Source organism: Pseudophryne corroboree, chromosome 7 (genome assembly GCF_028390025.1).
Source record: "Pseudophryne corroboree isolate aPseCor3 chromosome 7, aPseCor3.hap2, whole genome shotgun sequence".
NCBI classification, from domain to species: domain Eukaryota; kingdom Metazoa; phylum Chordata; class Amphibia; order Anura; family Myobatrachidae; genus Pseudophryne; species Pseudophryne corroboree.
In genome coordinates this window covers 306,128,475-306,151,156 of record NC_086450.1, presented here as the reverse complement: position 1 = coordinate 306,151,156, position 22,682 = coordinate 306,128,475, and the positions used below count along the sequence as shown (strand labels likewise).

Genomic DNA, 22,682 nt, shown 5'->3' with positions numbered 1-22,682 from the left:
TATAAAGAATGTTAGGATTCCACGTGGCATTTTTAGGTACCACACACATAGCATTCCAATGACTGCTTTGGGAGTTCCATGCATCTGCTATATTATCAAGCATAGGTAGGACCACGTACATACGTCATACCACTGAGCATTATTCAGTTCCACACAAACACCTGCTCAGCAAATACCTAGTGGGTCTCCATACTGTGCTAGTAACAGGGACAATCGCATCCCTGCATAGATAGGATTGCATTATTCTAACATATAGAAACATCTGCCAGTGTTGTGCTGACTTTATTTTATTCTAAATCTTAATACTGCAATAATGATGATAATGCACATAGATCAGCACCTATGACCACTGCATGTAACATTTCATCTTTCATGTATGTGACACAGCAACATATTACATGTACAGCTGATCAGACATCATGATCACACAATAGGGATCCTACACACAGCATAACCGAGATACTCGGGGGCTCCTGCACCCTCTGCTAATGATGTCAAGGACACCGTTCCTGGATGCCGGCTACTGTGCCGGGGAATCAGGGCGCTACGTAAACAAGTACAGGATCACTTGTGCAATGTTGTGTGCTGGAGCCTGACAGCATCTTTCCGGGCATGTTCCATCGCTCATATAATAAACACCCTACACTGGGAAGATAGAACGCAATGTGTGTGCGGCGCATCGCTCCCCTGCATATGTGTGTGTGTAGCCTCACCATTAGTACATAGAACTGCATCTAACGGTCTTACCTCCTGCGTGCGCTCTGCAGGCTCCCAGCCGCGTGTGAGGCGGAGGACTCCCCGAGATCGGATCAGCAGACCGAGAAAACAGCAATCAAGAGCGGAGCGATCTGTACAGTCGCCGATATCGCACATACGATGCGCCCAGAAACCAGCAGACCGGACTGTCAGCCACCACGTGAGGACAACCGCACCGTCCAATCAACCCCCACGACTCTCAACAATGGATACGCCCAACCGCGGAAATCGGCTAATCAGTGAAGGGGCAGGGTACCATCGGTCACGCCCTCTTGTCAGTTTCATCGAATGCAGAAGGAGGAAGGGAGGGATTAGCGTCTGGCCCCTCCCTGCTGCCTGTAAGAGGCGGTGCAGCAGGAACGGGTTTGAGCCAGTGGAACCTAGAGATGGTTATTACAGCGCTTACCGTTACGTTAGCAGAGATGATGTAGTGTCCTTGTAAACTTGCTGAATTGCATAATGAAACACATACAGCGCCGAGTAAACAGGAGAAATGCAAGCACTGTTATAGGCTTAGAGCAAATGTTGTAGAGCAAGACTTTCCAACATACCCTTTAAGTCAGAGTATGAGACTATGGGGGTCATTCCGTGTTGATCGCTAGCTATTTTTAACAGCGCTGCGATCAGATAGTCGCTGCCTATAGGGGAGTGTATTTTCGCTTTGCAAGTGTGCGTGAACGTTTGTGCAGCCCGAGTGGTACAAAAACAGTTTGTGCAGATTCTGAGTAGGTCTGAACTTGCTCAACCGCTGCGATCACTTCAGCTTGTCCGGTCCCGGAATTGACGTCAGACACCGCCATGCAAACGCTTGGACACGCCTGCGTTTTTCCAAACACTCCCACTTGACACCCATAAACTCCCTCTTCCTATCAATCTCCTTGCGATCGGCTGTGCGAATGGATTCTTCGTAAAATCCATCGCTCAGCAACGAACCGCTTTGTACCCGGACGACGTGCCTGCGCATTGCGGTGCATGCGCAGATTTGCTGAGTTTTGACCTGAACGCAGCGCTGCAAAAAATAGCTAGCGTGCGATCAGGTCGGAATGACCCCCTATATACTGTAAAGCAATTACCTCTGGAGCAATGGACTACAAAAATAATTATTACTAGAAAATAGTAATCGAGGAGGTGACCGGGTGGACTGAGTACGTGCCAGCAGCCACCGCGGGTGTCTCTGACACAGTCCCACATGTCGGGGAAAGCCCAGTTTGGTGTAGTTGCATCTGATGCGTCCACACCAAGCAACTAATTAAAACGCTTAAGAAGAGTTGTTGCTATGCATCACGTCACCAGGAGTGAATGACGTGCTGCATCGGCCTAATGCATGTTTCTCTAACGTCCTAGTGGATGCTGGGGACTCCGTAAGGACCATGGGGAATAGACGGGCTCCGCAGGAGACATGGGCAGTTTAAGAAAGAATGTAGATTCTGGTGTGCTCTGGCTCCTCCCTCTATGTTCCTCCTCCAGACCTCAGTTTGAATCTGTGCCCGGACGAGCTGGGTGCTACTTAGTGAGCTCTCCTGAGCTTGCTATAAGAAAGTATTTTGTTAGGTTTTTTATTTTCAGGGAGCTCTGCTGGCAACAGACTCCCTGCATCGTGGGACTGAAGGGAGAGAAGCAGCCCTACTCTCTGCAGATAGGTCCTGCTTCTTAGGCTACTGGACACCATTAGCTCCAGAGGGATCGTACACAGGATCTCACCCTTTGTCGTCCGATCCCGGAGCCGCGCCGCCGTCCCCCTCGTAGAGCCGGAAGACAGAAGCCGGGTGAAAGAAGCAAGAAGACTTCGAAATAGGCGGCAGAAGACTCCAGTCTTCATATGAGGTAGCGCACAGCACTGCAGCTGTGCGCCATTGCTCCCACACTACACCCACATACTCCGGTCACTGTAAGGGTGCAGGGCGCAGGGGGGGGGGGGGGGGCGCCCTGGGCAGCAATTAGAGACCTCTTTGGCAAAAGTTTGCATAATATACAGTTGGGCACTGTATATATGTATGAGCCCCCGCCAAAATTGTACATGAAAGCGGGACAGAAGCCCGCCGTTGAGGGCGCGGGGCTTCTTCCTCAGCACTCACCAGCGCCATGTTTTTTCTCCACAGCACCGCTGAGAGGAAGCTCCCCAGTCTCTCCCCTGCAGTTACACGGTAGAAGAGGGTAAAAAGAGAGGGGGGGGGCACATAATTAGGCGCAAAAATCAATATAAACAGCAGCTACTGGGTTAACATTAAGTTACTGTGTTATTCCTGGGTTAATAGCGCTGGGGTGTGTGCTGGCATACTCTCTCTCTGTCTCTCCAAAGGGCCTTATGGGGGAATTGTCTTCAGATGAGCATTCCATGAGTGTGTGGTGTGTCGGTACGTGTGTGTCGACATGTCTGAGGTAAAAGGCTCCCCTAAGGAGGAGATGGAGCAAATATGTGTGTGAGAGGGTGTCTCCGTCGACAACGCCGACACCTGTTTGGATATGTGTAATTAAGTGCTAAGGTGAAATTATTGCACAAAAGATTAGAAAACAGACAGGAAATCTACCCATGTCTGTCCCTATGTCGCAGAGACCTTTACAGTCTCTCAATGCTCACTATCCAAAATAATAGACACTGATATCGACACGGAGTTTGACTCCAGTGTCGACTACGATAATGCAAAGTTGCAGCCAAAATGGCAGAAAAGTATTCAATATATGATTATTGTAATAAAAGACGATTTTGCATATCACTGATGACTCATCTGTCCCTGACACAAGGGTACACATGTTTAAGGGGAAGAAAGCTGAGGTAAATTTCCCTCCTCTCATGATGAAAAAGAGCGGGAATCTCCAGACAAGAGACTGCAGTTTCCCACAAAGAATTCTCAGGCAGTATCCTTTCCCCACTAGGGCCAGGATATGATGGGAATCTTCCCCTAGGGTGTCACGTTTGCCCAAAAGGTAGCCCTGACGTAACAGCTATTCTCAGGGATCCTGCAGATAGCGTGCACATTCGATTGTGTCGGCATGGGTTTATAGCGCTGTGGCAGCGTGGACAGGTACCTTATCAGCAGAGATTGAGACCCTAGTATGTATATATATATATATATATATATATATATATGTATATATATATAGAGATATATATATTAAAGATGCTGTCTTAAGAGATATATATATATAAAACATGCCCAAAGAGACATGAGTATACTGGGTCCTAGAGTCAAAGCTATGCCGATTTCTGCTTGACGTGTCCTGTAGAATATGCAAGGGACAGATGATGCCGACTTAAGAGGCATATGGAAGGCTGAGGATTGTGTGGAGAAGGGTTCTCGGACCTGGTCTCCACAGCTATAGCTGGTAATTCTGATATTTTGCCTTATATTCCTGCACAGCCTAGGAAAGCACGACATTATCAAATGCAGCCTTTCGAACAAAGAAACAAGAAAGTACGAGGTGCGTCCTTTCTTGCCAGAGGCGGGGGCAGAGGAAAGAAGCTGCACAACACAGCTAGTTCCCAGGAACGGAAGTCCTCCCCGGCCTCTACAAAATCCACCGCATGTCGCTGGGGCTCCACAGGCGGAGCTAGGCCCGGTGGGGGCACGTCTTCGTAAGTTCAGCCACAAGTGGGTTCACTCCCTGTTAGATCCCTGGGCAATAGATATTGTGTCTCAGGGATACAAGCTGGACTTTGAGAAGATGCCCCCTCACCGACGGCCCTGCCGGCTTCCCCCCCACGAGAGGGAAACAGTGTTAACTGCAATTCACAAATTGTATCTTCAACAGGTGGTGGTCAAGGTTCCCCTCCTTCAACAAGGAGGGGGTTATTATTCGACCATGTTGTAGTCCCGAAACCAGACGGTTCGGTCAGACCCATATTTAATTTAAAATCCCTGAACATATACCTGAAAAGGTTCAAGTTCAAGATGGAATCGCTAAGAGCGGTCATTGCAAGCCTGAAAGGGGGAGATTTTATGGTGACCCTGGACATAAAGGATGCATACCTTCATGTCCCCATTTATCCACCTCATTAGGCGTACCTCAGAATTGCGGTACGGGATTGTTATTACCAATTTCAGACGTTGCCGTTTGGTCTCTCCACGGCCCCGAGAATATTCACCAAGGTAATGGCGGAAATGATGGTGCTCCTGCGGAAGCAAGGTGTCTCTATTATTACGTACTTGGACGATCTCCTCATACAAGCGAGATCAAGAGAGCAGTTGCTGAACAGCGTATCACTTTCTCTGGAAGTGTAACGGCAACACGGCTGGATTCTATATATTCCAAAGTCGCAGTTGGTTCCTACAGCTCATCTGCCTCTCCTAGGCATGGTCCTAGACACAGACCAGAAAAGGGTTTATATCCCGATAGAGAGAGCTCAGGAGCTCGTGACACTGGTCAGGAATCTATTAAAACCAAAACCGGTGTCAGTGCATCACTGCACTCGAGTCCTGGGAAGGATGGTGGCATCATACGAGGCCATTCCCTTCGGCAGGTTCCATGCGAGGACCGTCCAATGGGACTTACTGGACAAGTGATCCGGATCACATCTTCAGATGCATCGGTTAATCACCCTATCGCCTAGGGCCAGGGTGTCTCTCCTGTAGTGGCTGCAGAGTGCTCACCTTCTTGAAGGTCGCAGATTCGGCATTCAGGACTGGGTCCTGGTGACCACGGATGCAAGCCTTCGAGGGTGGGGGGCAGTCACACAGGGAAGAAATTTCCAAGGGCTGTGGTCAAGTCAGGAGACTTGCCTTCACATCAACATCCTGGAACTAAGGGCCATATACAACGCCCTACGTCAAGCGGAGTCCCTGCTTCGCGACCAACCGGTTCTGATTCAGTCAGACAATATCACCGCAGTGGCTCATGTAAACCGCCAAGGCGGCACAAGGAGCAGGGTGGCGATGGTAGAAGCCACCAGAATTCTTCGATGGGCGGAGAATCACGTAAGCGCACTGTCAGCAGTGTTCATTCCGGGAGTGGACAACTGGGAAGCAGACTTCCTCAGCAGGCACGACCTCCACCCGGGAGAGTGGGGACTTCATCAAGAAGTCTTCATGCAGATTGCAAGTCTGTGGGAACTGCCACAGGTGGACATGATGGCATCCCGCCTCAACAAAAAGCTGCAGAGATATTGCGCCAGGTCAAGAGACCCTCAGGCAATAGCTGTGGACGCACTGGTGACACCGTGGGTGTTCCCGTCGGTCTATGTATTTCCTCCTCTTCCTCTCATACCCAAGGTGCTGAGAATCATAAGGAAAAGAGGAGTGAGAACAATACTCTTTGTTCCGGATTGGCCAAGAAGGACTTGGTATCCAGATCTGCAAGAAATGCTCACAGAGGACCCGTGGCCTCTGCCTCTAGGACAGGACTTGTGCAACAGGGGCACTGTCTGTTCCAAGACTTACCGCGGCTGCGTTTGACGGCATGGCGGTTGAACGCCGGATCCTAGCAGAAAAAGGCATTCCGGATGAGGTCATTCCTACGCTGATAGAGGCTAGGAAGGATGTGACGGCTCAACATTATCACCGTATATGGCGAAAATATGTGGCTTGGTGTGAGGCCAGGAATGCCCCTATGGAGGAATTCCAGCTGGGCCTTTTCCTTCACTTCCTACAGTCGGGAGTGACTTTGGGCCTTAAATTGGGTTCCATTAAGGTTCAGATTTCGGCCTTATCCATTTTCTTTCAAAAAGAACTGGCTTCTCTGCCTGAAGTTCAGACGTTTGTAAAGGGAGTGCTGAATATTCAGCCCCCTTTTGTGCCTCCAGTGGCACCTTGGGATCTTAACGTGGTGTTGAGTTTCCTGAAATCACACTGGTTTGAACCACTCAAAACGGTGGAAGTAAAATATCTCACGTGGAAGGTGGTCATGCTATTAGCCTTGGCTTCGGCTAGGCGTGTGTCAGAATTGGCGGCTTTGTCACATAAAATCTATCTGGTTTTCCATGCGGATAGAGCAGAATTGCGGACCCGCCCACAATTTCTGCCGAAAGTGGTTTCATCCTTTCATATAAACCAACCTATTGTGGTGCCTGTGGCTAATACTGACTTGGAGGATTCCGAGTCACTGGATGTAGTCAGGGCTTTGAAGGTTTATGTAGCCAGAACGGCTAAGGTCAGGAAAACAGAATCTTTGTTTATCCTGTATGCTTCCAACAAGCTTGGGGCCCCTGCTTCAAAGTAAACTATTGCTCGCTGGATCTGTAACACGATTCAGCAGGCTCTTTCTGCGGCTGGGTTGCCGCTGCCTAAATCAGTTAAGGCCCATTCCACAAGGAAGGTGGGCTCTTCTTGGGCGGCTGCCCGAGGGGTCTCGGCATTACAGCTTTGCCGAGCGGCTACTTGGTCAGGTTCAAACACCTTTGCAAAGTTCTACAAGTTTGATACCCTGGCTGAGGAGGACCTTGTGTTTGCTCATTCGGTGCTGCAGAGTCATCCGCACTCTCCCGCCCGTTTGGGAGCTTTGGTTTAATCCACATGGTCCTTACGGAGTCCCCAGCATCCACTAGTACGTTAGAGAAAATAAGATTTTACTTACCGGTAAATCTATTTCTCGTAGTCCGTAGTGGATGCTGGGCGCCCGTCCCAAGTGCGGACTTCTTCTGCAATGCTTGTATATAGTTATTGCTTAAATAAGGGTTATGTTATAGTTGCATCAGAGTTTATCTGATGCTCTGTGATTGTTCATACTGTTAACTGGGTAAAGTTATCACAAGTTATACGGTGTGATTGGTGTGGCTGGTATGAGTCTTACCCTGGATTCCCAAAATCCTTTCCTTGTACTGTCAGCTCTTCCGGGCACAGTTTCTCTAACTAAGGTCTGGAGGAGGGACATAGAGGGAGGAGCCAGAGCACACCAGAATCTATCTTAAAGTGCCCATGTCTCCTGCGGAGCCCGTCTATTCCCCATGGTCCTTACGGAGTCCCCAGCATCCACTACGGACTACGAGAAATAGATTTACTGGTAAGTAAAATCTTATTTTGTACGCAATTGTGATTTTCTAGGCCTCAGAGCTGCTAATGTTAGAAAGTAATGCTGAAGACCAGAAATGAAGAAACATGCACCAGAGCCATCACAAACATGCTGTGCGCAAAAACGAGGAACATCGAAGATAAGGGTAGTCCTATGGCTACGCAGACTGGGCACGGCAGTAGCAACACAGGCGCCATGTTTTTGTACGTAGGCACTCGCAGATGATGGCAGATACATGCCCCGAAAACGGGTGGTATTCATGTGACCGGCGGTCAGCTGACCGACAGTCAGGGCCGGTGCAAGGTATCTTGGCACCCTAGGCAAAACTTCAGCCTAACCCCCACCCACCCCCACCCCAAAAAACCCCAAAACATTTGCTTTCCTTGGTGTCTGAATGCCTGTGTCTCTCACCTTTACTTACTCCTCGCATTTTGCCTGCTACCCATTCGGCTCCTTCTTCCCTCTCAACCCCTGCCCCTCCCTCATTCCCCGCACCTCTCATTGCTTGTTTCACTCCCTGCCTGCATCCTTGCCCCACTGCCTACCTGATTCCTTCTCTCAGCCCCACACCTCTCACTAGCTTTCTTTTCTTTAACCCCTAGCCCCTCTCCCCAATGCGATTTCTCATCCAATGCAGCTCCTTTCCCAACATAGACATCTCAAATCAGGAGCACCACGGCAGATATGGTGGCAATTTAAACTTAGCACAGTCACTCACACAGGAGTCACCCACTGTCGCACACATTCACACACAGCAGTCACCCAATGTCACCCAAACACAGCAGTCATTCACTGGCACCCATATACAGCATTCACCCAATGTAACCCACAATGTCACCCACACACAAACAATGCACCCAGTAGTGCTCACCTAGTGCCACCTTGCACTGCGCAGCTGGCTGGGAGGACCCCGGGAGGCAGCTGTCATCCGCAGCCGCTATGTGTCTAGCCAGATAACTGGAAAAGTGTGGTACAGTAGCTGCAGCTGGTGTGACAGCTGTTCAGCGGCTCAGGGCAGCTCAGCTCCGCTCAATGTCAGGATCAGCCACACAGCAGCAACAGCCGGGGGCGGGAGGGCGCATGGTCATTGAGGATGTCCCGGGTCCTAATGCTGCTGTGTTTTTAGTGCAAAGGGGAGGTCTTGACCCTCCTCAGCCTGGCCCTGGCAGCCCTGGATGGTAACAAGATGCAGGAGGTGGGGAGGCAGCGGGTAACATTTGGGAGCACAACCGCGGGAGGGGGGGGCTGGTAATGATGCAGAGAGGAGCAAGTAACATTCGGGAGCATAATTGCGCGGGGGGGGGGATCGCGGTGAGCGAAAAAACTTGTGGGTCCCAGTGACCCATTACTTTAAAAAAATGGGGTCCTATTCCACTGTTTCTGGGTCCCATCTCTATATGCCGCACCTACACCTTCTCTATATACCGCACCTACACCATCTCTATATACCGCACCTACACCATCTCTATATACCGCACCTACACCATCTCTATATGCCGCACCTACACCATCTCTATATACCGCACCTACACCATCTCTATTTACCGCACCTACACCATCTTTATATACCGCACCTACACCATCTCTATATACCGCACCTACACCATCTCTATATGCCGCACCTACACCATCTCTATATACCGCACCTACACCATCTCTATATACCGCACCTACACCATCTTTATATGCCGCACCTACACCATCTCTATATACTGCACCTACACCTTCTCTATATACCGCACCTACACCATCTCTATATACCGCTCCTACACCATCTCTATATACCGCACCTACACCATCTCTATATACCGCACCTACACCATCTCTAAATACCGCACCTACACCTTCTCTATATACTGCACCTACACCATCTCTATATACCGCTCCTACACCATCTCTATAAACCGCACCTACACTATCTCTATATACCGCTCCTACACCATCCCTATATACCGCACCTACACCATCCCTATATACCGCACCTACATCATCTCTATATACCGCAACTACACCTTCTCTGCATGATGCTCCTGAAGAGTACTTTCTGTGTATTGTGAACCTTCTAAACCAATAGCAGAAACCAGAACTACATGGCTGAAGTTTCTCTGCAAATTGAGATTGTCCTGGGGGCAGGGCCGGTGCAAGGTATCTCGGCACCCTAGGCAAAACTTCAGCCTAACCCCCACCCACCCCCACCCCCACCCCAAAAAACCCCAAAACATTTGCTTTCCTTGGTGTCTGAATGCCTGTGTCTCTCACCTTTACTTACTCCTCGCATTTTGCCTGCTACCCATTCGGCTCCTTCTTCCCTCTCAACCCCTGCCCCCCCCCTCATTCCCCGCACCTCTCATTGCTTGTTTCACTCCCTGCCTGCATCCTTGCCCCACTGCCTACCTGATTCCTTCTCTCAGCCCCACACCTCTCACTAGCTTTCTTTTCTTTAACCCCTAGCCCCTCTCCCCAATGCGATTTCTCATCCAATGCAGCTCCTTTCCCAACATAGACATCTCAAATCAGGAGCACCACGGCAGATATGGTGGCAATTTAAACTTAGCACAGTCACTCACACAGGAGTCACCCACTGTCGCACACATTCACACACAGCAGTCACCCAATGTCACCCAAACACAGCAGTCATTCACTGGCACCCATATACAGCATTCACCCAATGTAACCCACAATGTCACCCACACACAAACAATGCACCCAGTAGTGCTCACCTAGTGCCACCTTGCACTGCGCAGCTGGCTGGGAGGAGCCCGGGAGGTAGCTGTCATCCGCAGCCGCTACGTGTCTAGCCAGATAACTGGAAAAGTGTGGTACAGTAGCTGCAGCTGGTGTGACAGCTGTTCAGCGACTCAGGGCAGCTCAGCTCCGCTCAATGTCAGGATCAGCCACACAGCAGCAACAGCCGGGGGCGGGAGGGCGCATGGTCATTGAGGATGTCCCGGGTCCTAATGCTGCTGTGTTTTTAGTGCAAAGGGGAGGTCTTGACCCTCCTCAGCCTGGCCCTGGCAGCCCTGTATGGTAACAAGATGCAGGAGGTGGGGAGACAGCGGGTAACATTTGGGAGCACAATCGCAGGAGGGGGGGCTGGTAATGATGCAGGGAGGAGCAAGTAACATTCGGGAGCATAATTGCGCAGGGGGGGGGATCGCGGTGAGCGAAAAAACTTGTGGGTCCCAGTGACCCATTACTTTAAAAAAATTGGGTCCTATTCCACTGTTTCTGGGTCCCATCTCTATATGCCGCACCTACACCATCTCTATATACCACACCTACACCATCTCTATATACCGCACCTACACCATCTCTATATACCGCACCTACACCATCTCTATATACCGCACCTACACCATCTCTATATACCGCACCTACACCATCTTTATATGCCGCACCTACACCATCTCTATATACCGCTCCTACACCATCTCTATATACCGCACCTACATCTTCTCTATATACCGCACCTACACCATCTCTATATACCGCTCCTACACCATCTCTATATACCGCACCTACACCATCTCTATATACCGCACCTACACCATCTCTATATACCGCACCTACACCTTCTCTATATACCGCACCTACACCATCTCTATATACCGCTCCTACACCATCTCTATATACCGCACCTACACTATCTCTATATACCGCTCCTACACCATCCCTATATACCGCACCTACACCATCCCTATATACCGCACCTACACCATCTCTATATACCGCACCTACATCATCTCTATATACCGCACCTACACCTTCTCTGCATGATGCTCCTGAAGAGAACTTTCTGTGTATTGTGAACCTTTCTAAACCAATAGCAGAAACCAGAACTACATGGCTGAAGTTTCTCTGCAAATTGAGATTGTCCTGGGGGATAAGGAGTTAACAGTCACAGATTCCCATGTGGGGGGAGGGGTGGGGGGGCAGTGTAGCACAATCCAAAAAGCTGTGGCAGACACTACTGTGTATGAATTGCTTCAGTCAGTGTTTCTGTACACGTGCAGCAGGGAGCAGTGACCGGTCAGCCGGAGCTGGAGACGGAGAGCGCTGCCTGGTGCTTCAGCCTGAATGTGTATGTCACAACAGAACAGACAGAGCCAGTGTGAGTTACCTTACATCGTTCTGCACTGCACATTTCCTCTGTGTGCTGTACTGGAACAGCATCCTAGGTAACCATCGTTGGAGGGTGATGTGAACGTCGGCGCTGTTGTTCCCTAGTTCCGGGGGAGGAGGGAAGAGAGAGGGAGGGAGGGCTGTACAAACTTCCCTGGGACGCGCGGCACTGATATTGGTTTATTTTAATGATTGCTGTCCCCCTCGCAGGCTGGCTCCTCCTCCACTTCTGCAGCCGGGCGAGGGAAACATCAATCATTAAAACAAACCAATATCCGTGCAGCGCGTCCCAGGGGACCCACCCACGCTAGAGCGAATTTGCGAACACTGGAGGTAACATTCGGGGGTGGGGGGGATGACCCACTCACGTTGAACTCATGTTGAACAATTGTCAGCAATTGGGCACCCACGATATCCCTGGCTGCTCCTCGTCTCTTAAAGAAGAGAAGGAGCTTGGCTGAGCTGAGCTGAGGCGAGGTGAGGCAGGGTGATAAAGAGAGCGTTCTCTGATTCATTCAGTGTGCAGTGCCGCCCTCCAGTGGTCGCCGCCCATAGGCAGCTGCCTAAAGCTGCCTAGTGGTAGCGCCGGCCCTGCCGACAGTCACATGACCTACTCCACCATCCCGACGGCTCACTATCCCGATGGTCGGCATGCCGACCAACAGGGACTATTTCCACTCGTGGGTGTCCACGACACCCATAGAGTGGGAATAGAATCCGTGGCGACCGCAGGTCGCCATCGAGCCAGCAGCGTGGCGAGCGCAGTGTGGCGAGCGCAGCGAGCCCGCGAGGGGCTTGCTGCACTCGCCCCTCCCCGCCGGGATCCCGGCATCGGTATGCTGACAGCCGGTCTCCTGACCGCCGGTCAGCCGTACTACTACACCCCCTGAAAACGGCCATGATACACCTGCAGTTTTCCAACCATTCCCCAGTAACGCCTCCAAATGGTCACTTCCTGTCAACCACTTTTCCATGAAGTTCACATTGCGATCACAGCAGCACTTTTGCACATTGTGATCAGGGGCACATGCGCGGACTGTTGATAGTCACTCACTTGTGGGTATATCGACCACTGCATACAAACATGAATTATGCCCCATGTTCTTTGGCCTCACCAGTGTGCAAGTATATGCGATATGTAAGATGCCCAGCACATTTGCCTACTCTCTTAGACTGTAAACTCACAAAATTCAGGGAGTCCTCCCAGGAGGGTGGTCTGTTGATGGTTACAACCACTGATGGTTTGCCACTGATAGATGGTTTTGCCATCAATGGCAGAGAAGATGCCAATTTTTTACAATAATTTTTTCAGTGCAAGGGAACAGAGTTTAGCTTAGCTGCCAGTCTTGGCTCAGCACCACTGCAATTGGCTGGCTGAATGGTTAGGCCCACCCTGCCCCCTACCCAATAGGTCAGGCATGTCCAAACTGTGGCCCTCCAGCTGTTGTGAAACTACATATCCCAGCATGCGCTGACACAGTTTTGCTGTCAGAGAATACTAAAGCTGGATCAGGGCATGCTGGGATGTGTAGTTTCTCAACAGGTGGAGGGCCGCAGTTTGGACATGCCTGCAATAGGCCACCGCCTGCATTAGCACTGCCCATCAATGGTTTCCTGTCCTGTTTCAAGCAGTCGATACAAATCACTGATGGTCACCCATTCAATAACCATCCCTATATTTCCTATTTCTTTTACGTCCTAGAGGATGCTGGGGTCCACATCAGTACCATGGGGGTATAGACAGGTCCACTAGGAGACACTAGCACTTTAAGAGTTTGAGAGTGTGGGCTGGCTCCTCCCTCTATGCCCCGCCTACCAGCCTCAGTTTAGAAAATGTGCCCGGAGGAGCCGGTCACAGCTAGGGGAGTTCCTAGAGCTTCTTTAGTTTTATTATTTTTCTAAGAGTTAAGTTAGGCACAGGGAGGCTGCTGGCAACAGCCTCCCTGCTTTGTGGGACTTAGGGGGGGAGTAGTGTCCGCCCTGCGGGGTTCGAGCCACTATCTCCGCTGACAGGACACCGAGCTCCTGAGGGTGATGATCGTTAGCCGCCCCAGGTGACCGCTCACTCCTGCAGCACTGCCGCCACCCCCTAACAGAGCCAGAAGATTCCGGTGGCGAGTGAGTCACCGGCCCCCTCAGCAAGCCGGGAGCCGGTGTGAAGATGGCGGCAACAGGGTGGGAGCGCAGTATTAACTGCGCTCAGGAGGCTCAGTGGTACATAGTGCGGCGCTGTGAGGGGCACCCTGAGCCAGCGCCTATACCCTACACTGGTCAGCAAGCCTGTCAGGGACCTCGGTTACACTGACAGGCAGAGAGGGGGGGGGGGTTGTAAATCCCACCCCTACATTTTGTCAGGTCCGGGTGTTTTTGTGAATCCGTTAACCCGGGACCAACCACAGGTGTAGGTGCTGGGGTATGAAGAAAGCAGGGAGGACGAAGAAAGTTCCGTTTCATATATTTATTAAAAATAACAATTCAGTAAAGAGTTAAATGACAAGTTGTTAATCATCATATTATACTGAAGTATTGCAGGAATGGCAGAAATAATATGCAGGATAAATCTCAAAAACAAATAAAAGAAATGTTCATGGAACTGTATATAAAACAAGCTGATGAATAAATGTTGAATTGTCCAAATATAAACAAGCTTTGATGCTGAACTGCAGAATGTGTTTAACTGGGTAATGCAGACATGAAGAAATAACTGTAAGGATTTGCAATGAAGTTTTGAGAGTTAACTGAGAGGCTGTGAAGAATTATCCTTGTTATGGTAACATAGAAAATAATAGTACTGAATTGGGCTACTTGCGGGTTCCGGAGATCACTGTGAAAACTGTAGCAGATAACAAGGTGATGAACGGGTTAAATGCAGAGTAGAACAAACGAACAGGTGAGGGTAGTGGAATCCTCCAAACTTTGTATGGTTGAAGGCAGGCAGACAAGGTAACCTCATGCAAGACTCTGGGAATCCAACTGTTTCCAGTAGGTGTGCAATTAAGTGACAGCACAGCGGAGAGCCGGTGGATCTTTAGCAGTGAAGGCTGCAGACGGATCTCTGGGAACGGAGGCGATATCTGGACCACGGGAATCACACAGGAATGCACGGAGAGAGCTCAGAGCTAGAGCACAGCGTTGATACAACAAAGCACTGGCCCAGAGTAACATAATCCCAGCCTACTTAAAGGCAGCACAAGCACGGGATTGGCTTACACCTGCCCACAGGTGTTTTCACAAGTGCTCTGTATTACCTATTTGGTCTCCAACATGGCCGCCTCCTATACAGCAGACACACCGCAGTGCCTTAGGCCATTTGGTCCCCGCACTCCCAGTTCCCAGACTCTGCATTACCTGTGCCACTGATCACGCCGCGTCCCCACACGGGCGCACAGCACCGCGAGCAACCGCACTGGCAACGGACGAACCCCAGAACCCGCAGAGGTGAGAGACCGGTTCGTGACAGTACCCCCTCTTCTAAGGGTGGTCTCCGAACACCTTTGAACCTTATCAGGATTTTTGGAGAAGTATTTCTGTACCAGTCTTGGAGCATGAACATCTTCAGAAAAAACCCAGGATCTCTCCTCCGGACCGTAACCCTTCCAGTCGACCAAAAACTGTAAACGTCCATATCGGGAACGTGAGTCCACAATCTCTTTAACTTCAAATTCCTCATCTTGCAAAGAGTGAACTTTAGGAGATTTGGACTGGGTAGTTGGAATTTATTGAGAATCAAAGGTTTCAATAAAGATGTATGAAAGGCGTTAGGAATTCTCAAAGACGGTGGCAACTTGACTTTGTATGACACAGGATTGAGTACCTTTACAAAGGGAAATGGACCAATAAACTTGGGAGCAAATTTCTTAGAAGGAACTTTGAACCTGAGATTGCGCGTAGAAATCCAAACTTGGTCTCCCACCTTGTAATTCGGTACAGCTTTACGTTTTCTATCTGCAAAAGATTTATAACAAGCGGAAGTTTTGACCAATGACTTACGCACACAACTCCAGATTCTAGATAGACGTTGAAGCTCTTGATCTGCTGCTAAAACCTCTAGGGCTGGCAATGGATGGAACTCTGGCACACGAGCATGAAAGCCGAAGTTAATATAAAAGGGCGTAGATTATGAAGACGAATGGAAGAGATTATTATGAGCAAATTCTGCCAATGGAAGGTAGTCAACCCAGTCATCCTGTGAGGACGATATATATAGCCGGAGAAATGTTTCAAGATCTTGGTTTACTCTCTCAGTTTGTCCATCTGTCTGAGGATGATATGCAGAAGAAAAATTCAACTTGACATTTAAAGATGAACAAAGCGACCTCCAGAACTTGGCCACAAACTGTGTTCCCCGATCAGAGATGATCTCTCGAGGAAGGCCATGCAACTTGAAGATTTCAGAGATGAACAATCTGGCTAGTAAAGGGGCTGATGGTAATCCAGTTAATGGAATGAAATGTGCCATTTTCGAAAATCGATCTACTATCACCCAAATGGTATTTCGCCCTTTTGATGGAGGTAGATCGGTCACAAAATCCATTGAGATATGAGTCCATGGTTGTTTGGGTATGGATAATGGATGTAATAAACCTGGTGGAGAACTTCTTGGACTCTTATGTTGGGCACATTTAGGACATGCTGCTATAAACTCTTGGACATCGGCTTTGAGACGTGGCCACCAATAAGACTGTTGAATAAATTTGAGAGTCTTTAGAACCCCAGGATGACCCATGAAGGAAGAGGAGTGAGCCCAGGTAAGCAGCCGTTTTCGAAGATTTGTGGCGACAAAGGTCTTTCCAGGCGTAGGAACTGGAGAGGTGCGAGTCATTAAAAAGGACATAGGATTCACAATGGCTTGATTCGTGGTAGCATCATTTAATTCAGAAGAAGCAAAGGACCGAGAAAGGGCATCTGCCTTTTTGTTCTGAAACCCTGGACGATAGGTGAGCTTGAAATTGAATCGTGTGAAGAAAAGCGCCCATCTAGCTTGTCGTGGATTCAAGCACTGAGCTGACTGCAGATATAGAAGATTCTTATGATCAGTATAAACTGTAATGCGATGTTGTGCTCCTTCTAGAAGGTATCTCCACTCCTCAAATGCCAACTTGATGGCAAGTAATTCTTGCTCACCGATTGCATAATTACGTTCGGCCGGGAGGAACTTACGGGAGAAATATCCGCAGGAATGGACCTTTTTATCTTCAAAGACTTGTGACAACACAGCTCCTACTGCTTCTGTAGATGCATCCACCTCTAGTAGAAAGGGACGATTCAAATCAGGCTGTCGAAGAATGGGGGCTGACACAAAGGCTTGCTTTAAATCAGAGAAGGCTTTGATTGCTTCAGAAGACCAGTTCGTAGGATTTGCTCCCTTGCGAGTTAGGGCTGTAATGGGAGCAGCTAACGTAGAATAATTCTTAATGAATCTCCTATAGAAATTAGCAAAGCCAAGAAATCGCTGAATCCCCTTGAGCGTTGTAGGAGTGGACCAATCTCGGATAGCTTGTACCTTACCGGGATCCATACATAGCTCTGATCCAGAAATGATGTAACCAAGGAACGGTATGGAAGATACTTCAAAAGTGCACTTCTTTAACTTACAATAAAGTTGATTTTTCCTCAGACGTGTCAGTACCTCTTTAACTTGGTGACGGTGAGACTTTAGATCCTTAGAGAATATTAGGATATCATCCAGGTACACTACTAGACACTTGTAGAGAAGATCACGAAAAAGTTCATTCACATAGCTTTGAAAAACTGCAGGTGCATTACAAAGACCAAAAGGCATTACAAGGTATTCGTAATGCCCATCCCGGGTATTAAAAGCAGTCTTCCACTCGTCCCCTGCCCGGATGCGGATTAAATTGTAGGCCCCTCCGAGAGCCAATTTTGTAAACACAGTAGCTCCCTTTACCCGATCAAATAATTCTGGAATTAAGGGTAATGGGTACTTGTTTTTCACAGTGATCTCATTGAGTCCACGGTAATCTATGCATGGTCGTAACCCACCGTCCTTCTTCTTAACGAAAAAGAATCCGGCTCCTGCAGGTGAAGAAGATGGTCTGATAAATCCTTTGGTTAGATTTTCCTGTATATAATCAGACATAGCTTGCGTCTCTGGGATGGATAGCGGATAAATTCGTCCCCTAGGAGGCGTTTTGCCCGGAACAAGGACGATTGGGCAGTCCCATTCGCGATGAGGAGGTAGAGAGTCTGCTGCTTGTTTACTGAAAACATCCGCAAAGGATTGATACACCGGAGGTAGGTCGGGAAGGCTAATTGACCGGAGAGGTACAATTGAGGCTAAACAGTCCTTGGTACAAGATTTACCCCACGAAAGGACTTCCATGGTTTGCCAATTAAGTTGAGGATTATGTTTCTGCAGCCAAGGTAAACAAAGTATCACATCTTGAGAGGCTTTGGGAATCACGTAGAAGGAGATGTATTCGGAATGGAGCACACCAACTTTCATCTTGAGACATACGGTTCGATGAGTAATTATACCATCTGGAATTCGACTTCCATCCACTGCTGTAACAGCAACTGCTGCTTCCAGAGGCATGGTATGAACTTTAAACCGTAAGACAAAGGCTGAGGAGATGAAGCTCTCGGCTGCCCCGGAATCTAGGAGAGCTGAAACTTTCACTGTAGAACTTGGAACTTCTAATTGAATAGACAAGGTTGGCTCTTTCCCAGAACGTGATTCTAAAGTAACTCCTAGCTTAACCTCTCTTGAATAAGCTAGGAGCGAGAGTTTCCCGGTCGGAGTTTGCAGAATTTAACTAAATGTTCGGAGGACCCACAGTACATGCACAGGTTACCCTGTCGACGACGAAGTCGTTCCTCCTCTGTGAGGCGAGAGCGCCCAATCTGCATAGGTTCTTCTGTCGTTACCGGAGACTGTGATGAAGAATCTTGTCGAGGCCTAGGATGATAACGTGGACTGGATCGCTCTGCCCTGGATTTCTCTAAACATCGCTCCCTGTAGCGTAGGTCAAGTTTGTTACAGAGAGAAATCAATTCATCCAGTTTAGTTGGCACATCCCGGATAGTTAAATCATCCTTGATTCTCTCTGAAAGTCCATTCCAAAACGCGGCGATCAGGGCCTCCTCATTCCAGTTTAACTCTGAAGACAACGTGCGAAACTGAATAATATATTGACTCACAGGACGTAAACCTTGACATAGACGGAGAATCTCCAAAGATGCTGAGGTGGTCCTGCCTGGTTCGTCAAAGATTCTCCGGAAGGATGATACGAACTCCTTGTAATTAGAGAGGATAGGATCACCTCTTTCCCATAATGGTGATGCCCACTCCAGAGCCTGACCGGAGAGGAGGGCAATAATATATGCAACCTTAGAACGAGCTGATGGGAAACTGGCGGACATCAGTTCGAACTGGATCTCGCATTGATTCAGGAATCCTCTGCAAAGTTTTGGAGTTCCGTCAAACTTACTCGGAGAGGGTAACTGCAAGCGGGACGTAGGCAGCGTCACAGGAGAAGCTGTAGTGGTAACTGGGACAACCGGAGTTGGAATCTGGACTTGAGACGTTTTAATAGCCATATGAAGAGTCTCTAAACGGTCTGCCATAGTTTGCATAAACTGCACTATTTGTGTCTGTATAGACTCCTGGTTTTCCAGACGGGAAAGGATATCTGACGTAGCACCGCCTCCTGCGAATTGGTCACTTGACGGATCCATGTGGCCAGTGCTTACTGTCAGGTCCGGGTGTTTTTGTGAATCCGTTAACCCGGGACCAACCACAGGTGTAGGTGCTGGGGTATGAAGAAAGCAGGGAGGACGAAGAAAGTTCCGTTTCATATATTTATTAAAAATAACAATTCAGTAAAGAGTTAAATGACAAGTTGTTAATCATCATATTATACTGAAGTATTGCAGGAATGGCAGAAATAATATGCAGGATAAATCTCAAAAACAAATAAAAGAAATGTCCATGGAACTGTATATAAAACAAGCTGATGAATACATGTTGAATTGTCCAAATATAAACAAGCTTTGATGCTGAACTGCAGAATGTGTTTAACTGGGTAAGGCAGACATGAAGAAATAACTGTAAGGATTTGCAATGAAGTTTTGAGAGTTAACTGAGAGGCTGTGAAGAATTATCCTTGTTATGGTAACATAGAAAATAATAGTACTGAATTGGGCTACTTGCGGGTTCCGGAGATCACTGTGAAAACTGTAGCAGATGACAAGGTGATGAACAGGTTAAATGCAGAGTAGAACAAACGAACAGGTGAGGGTAGTGGAATCCTCCAAACTTTGTATGGTTGAAGGCAGGCAGACAAGGTAACCTCATGCAAGACTCTGGGAATCCAACTGTTTCCAGTAGGTGTGCAATTAACTGACAGCACAGCGGAGAGCCGGTGGATCTTTAGCAGTGAAGGCTGCAGACGGATCTCTGGGAACGGAGGCGATATCTGGACCACGGGAATCACACAGGAATGCACGGAGAGAGCTCAGAGCTAGAGCACAGCGTTGATACAACAAAGCACTGGCCCAGAGTAACATAATCCCAGCCTACTTAAAGGCAGCACAAGCACGGGATTGGCTTACACCTGCCCACAGGTGTTTTCACAAGTGCTCTGTATTACCTATTTGGTCTCCAACATGGCCGCCTCCTATACAGCAGACACACCGCAGTGCCTTAGGCCATTTGGTCCCCGCACTCCCAGTTCCCAGACTCTGCATTACCTGTGCCACTGATCACGCCGCGTCCCCACACGGGCGCACAGCACCGCGAGCAACCGCACTGGCAACGGACGAATCCCAGAACCCGCAGAGGTGAGAGACCGGTTCGTGACAGTACCCCCTCTTCTAAGGGTGGTCTCCGAACACCTTTGAACCTTATCAGGATTTTTGGAGAAGTATTTCTGTACCAGTCTTGGAGCATGAACATCTTCAGAAAAAACCCAGGATCTCTCCTCCGGACCGTAACCCTTCCAGTCGACCAAAAACTGTAAACGTCCATATCGGGAACGTGAGTCCACAATCTCTTTAACTTCAAATTCCTCATCTTGCAAAGAGTGAACTTTAGGAGATTTGGACTGGGTAGTTGGAATTTATTGAGAATCAAAGGTTTCAATAAAGATGTATGAAAGGCGTTAGGAATTCTCAAAGACGGTGGCAACTTGACTTTGTATGACACAGGATTGAGTACCTTTACAATGGGAAATGGACCAATAAACTTGGGAGCAAATTTCTTAGAAGGAACTTTGAGGTGAGAGACCGGTTCGTGACACATTTCCCTTCAGCACACTAAAAATTACCTGTAACCATACCTGAACCTATCTGGTAATAGAAATTCAGAGAATTAGTTTACACTTGTTTGCAAACACGTTTAAGCTGCTGAGCCACTTCAAGGCTTCTCCGATGTCAGCAGTCCTAACACTACATAATAGCAGTGCCCACATAGGGCCATGTAATTTGTCACAGTAGGCCTCATGATAAAGGCTATTACTAAAACACATCCAGACAGAGAGCTAACTTACCCAGGAGCCACCCCCAGGATCTCCTATTGGCACTACAAGGAACAGCATGCCTTCCAAATACTGCTCCCATTCAATGCCTCTCGCACATAAGCAGACAAACAATGGTAGTTGCTCGGTCATTCCTGGAGATAATTATGTATTACTCGCTAGATGAACAAGCCTATACATTGGTGAAACGGGCCGTTTGGTTAGTGGGACCCAGTGGGACTGCGCAGCCCACTCCCACACAAGGGACACATTGGTTTAGTAAGCGCCCACTTGGGCCATATGATTTATATTTACTCTGTTTTTCTTCTCATATTTTTCTTGTATTGGTACAACTACCTCCTTTATTTAATGCTCAAACATCTGTAATAATAGGAAATACCTATTATCTCCTTGGGTAACAAAGATAAAAACACTGATTTTATCAGTTATTGATGGTACCTGAAAAACTTGTTTGATAAGTAATTCGCTCATAACTGTTATGCATTAACTATATAATGATAGCTCTTCCTTATCATGGACTTTGAACTATGAATTTTCTCTGATATAATCTTTCAATTGAAATATATATACTAATTCTATCAGCTAAAACATGGATTTGTGAAGCATATAACAAACCTGTTTGATAAAGAATCTGTGATCTGATGGGAACAAGCTTTGACAGGATTATATAAATAGCTTTACCTATAAGTATTTAACCAATTTTTGTTTCAAGTTCTAATAGTACTAACTGTTAAAAAAATGTTTCCTGTTTTTGACTGGCTGATTCATCATTGGAAACATAACAGCATGGGTTTCAAACTGTATTCATAATATAGAGATTGAAGCTTCAGTGACAATACCAGTCAAAAAAGCACCACACATTTGTGTTTGAGACACAGCTTACATCTCTTCTACTCACATATTAAACTATACTCTGTATATTTTCAATGCTCTCTCATCCACTAATCTGGACAGCAGAAGCACTTTGGTAGTCATACTCTCTCATTCAGCAGATTACGGCCATACTCCACAGAATACGCCTGATCTCGTCCGATCTTGGAAGCTAAACTGTGGCAGGCCTGGTCAGTAATTGTATGGGGGACCAACAGTGAACACCAGGTGCAGTAAACAACCCAGCTGAACAGCAGAAGTAAGACACCCCTTCTCCTTTGATTCTATTTCTTTTTTCTATCCGCTTTGAATCTAAATATCTCACTCTGTGATTGTTTAATATACTATCTATATATACATATTGTTGACTATGTTACATTTTCATCTTTAAAAATTTATATTCGTATTAAATCAGTTACCTCGTATTTTCAGCTGTTTGCCTGTCGCAAAAAGTCTAATTATACAACAATTATAAAAACAAATGCCTTTTGGTAA

At 47.9% G+C, this 22,682-nt stretch overlaps 1 protein-coding gene and 1 pseudogene across 5 annotated transcripts in view; one reads left to right on the top strand and one right to left on the bottom strand.

The window, feature by feature from the left end:
* ABAT (4-aminobutyrate aminotransferase) overlaps positions 1 to 11,977 on the bottom strand; it is a 444,030-nt gene extending 432,053 nt beyond the window's left edge. For 2 of the 5 annotated variants that reach the window (XM_063934264.1, XM_063934261.1), the window contains exon 1: positions 11,819 to 11,977. The gene's annotated coding sequence lies outside the window, so the exon portion shown is untranslated. Of the gene's footprint in view, positions 1 to 747; positions 944 to 11,818 lie in introns of those variants that run through there. The other 3 variants (XM_063934267.1, XM_063934262.1, XM_063934263.1) reach the window with 2 other exon arrangements.
* Positions 11,978 to 22,308: 10,331 nt separating this feature from the next.
* LOC134946185 (5S ribosomal RNA) lies at positions 22,309 to 22,427 on the top strand (annotated as a pseudogene).
* Positions 22,428 to 22,682: the final 255 nt, after the last annotated feature.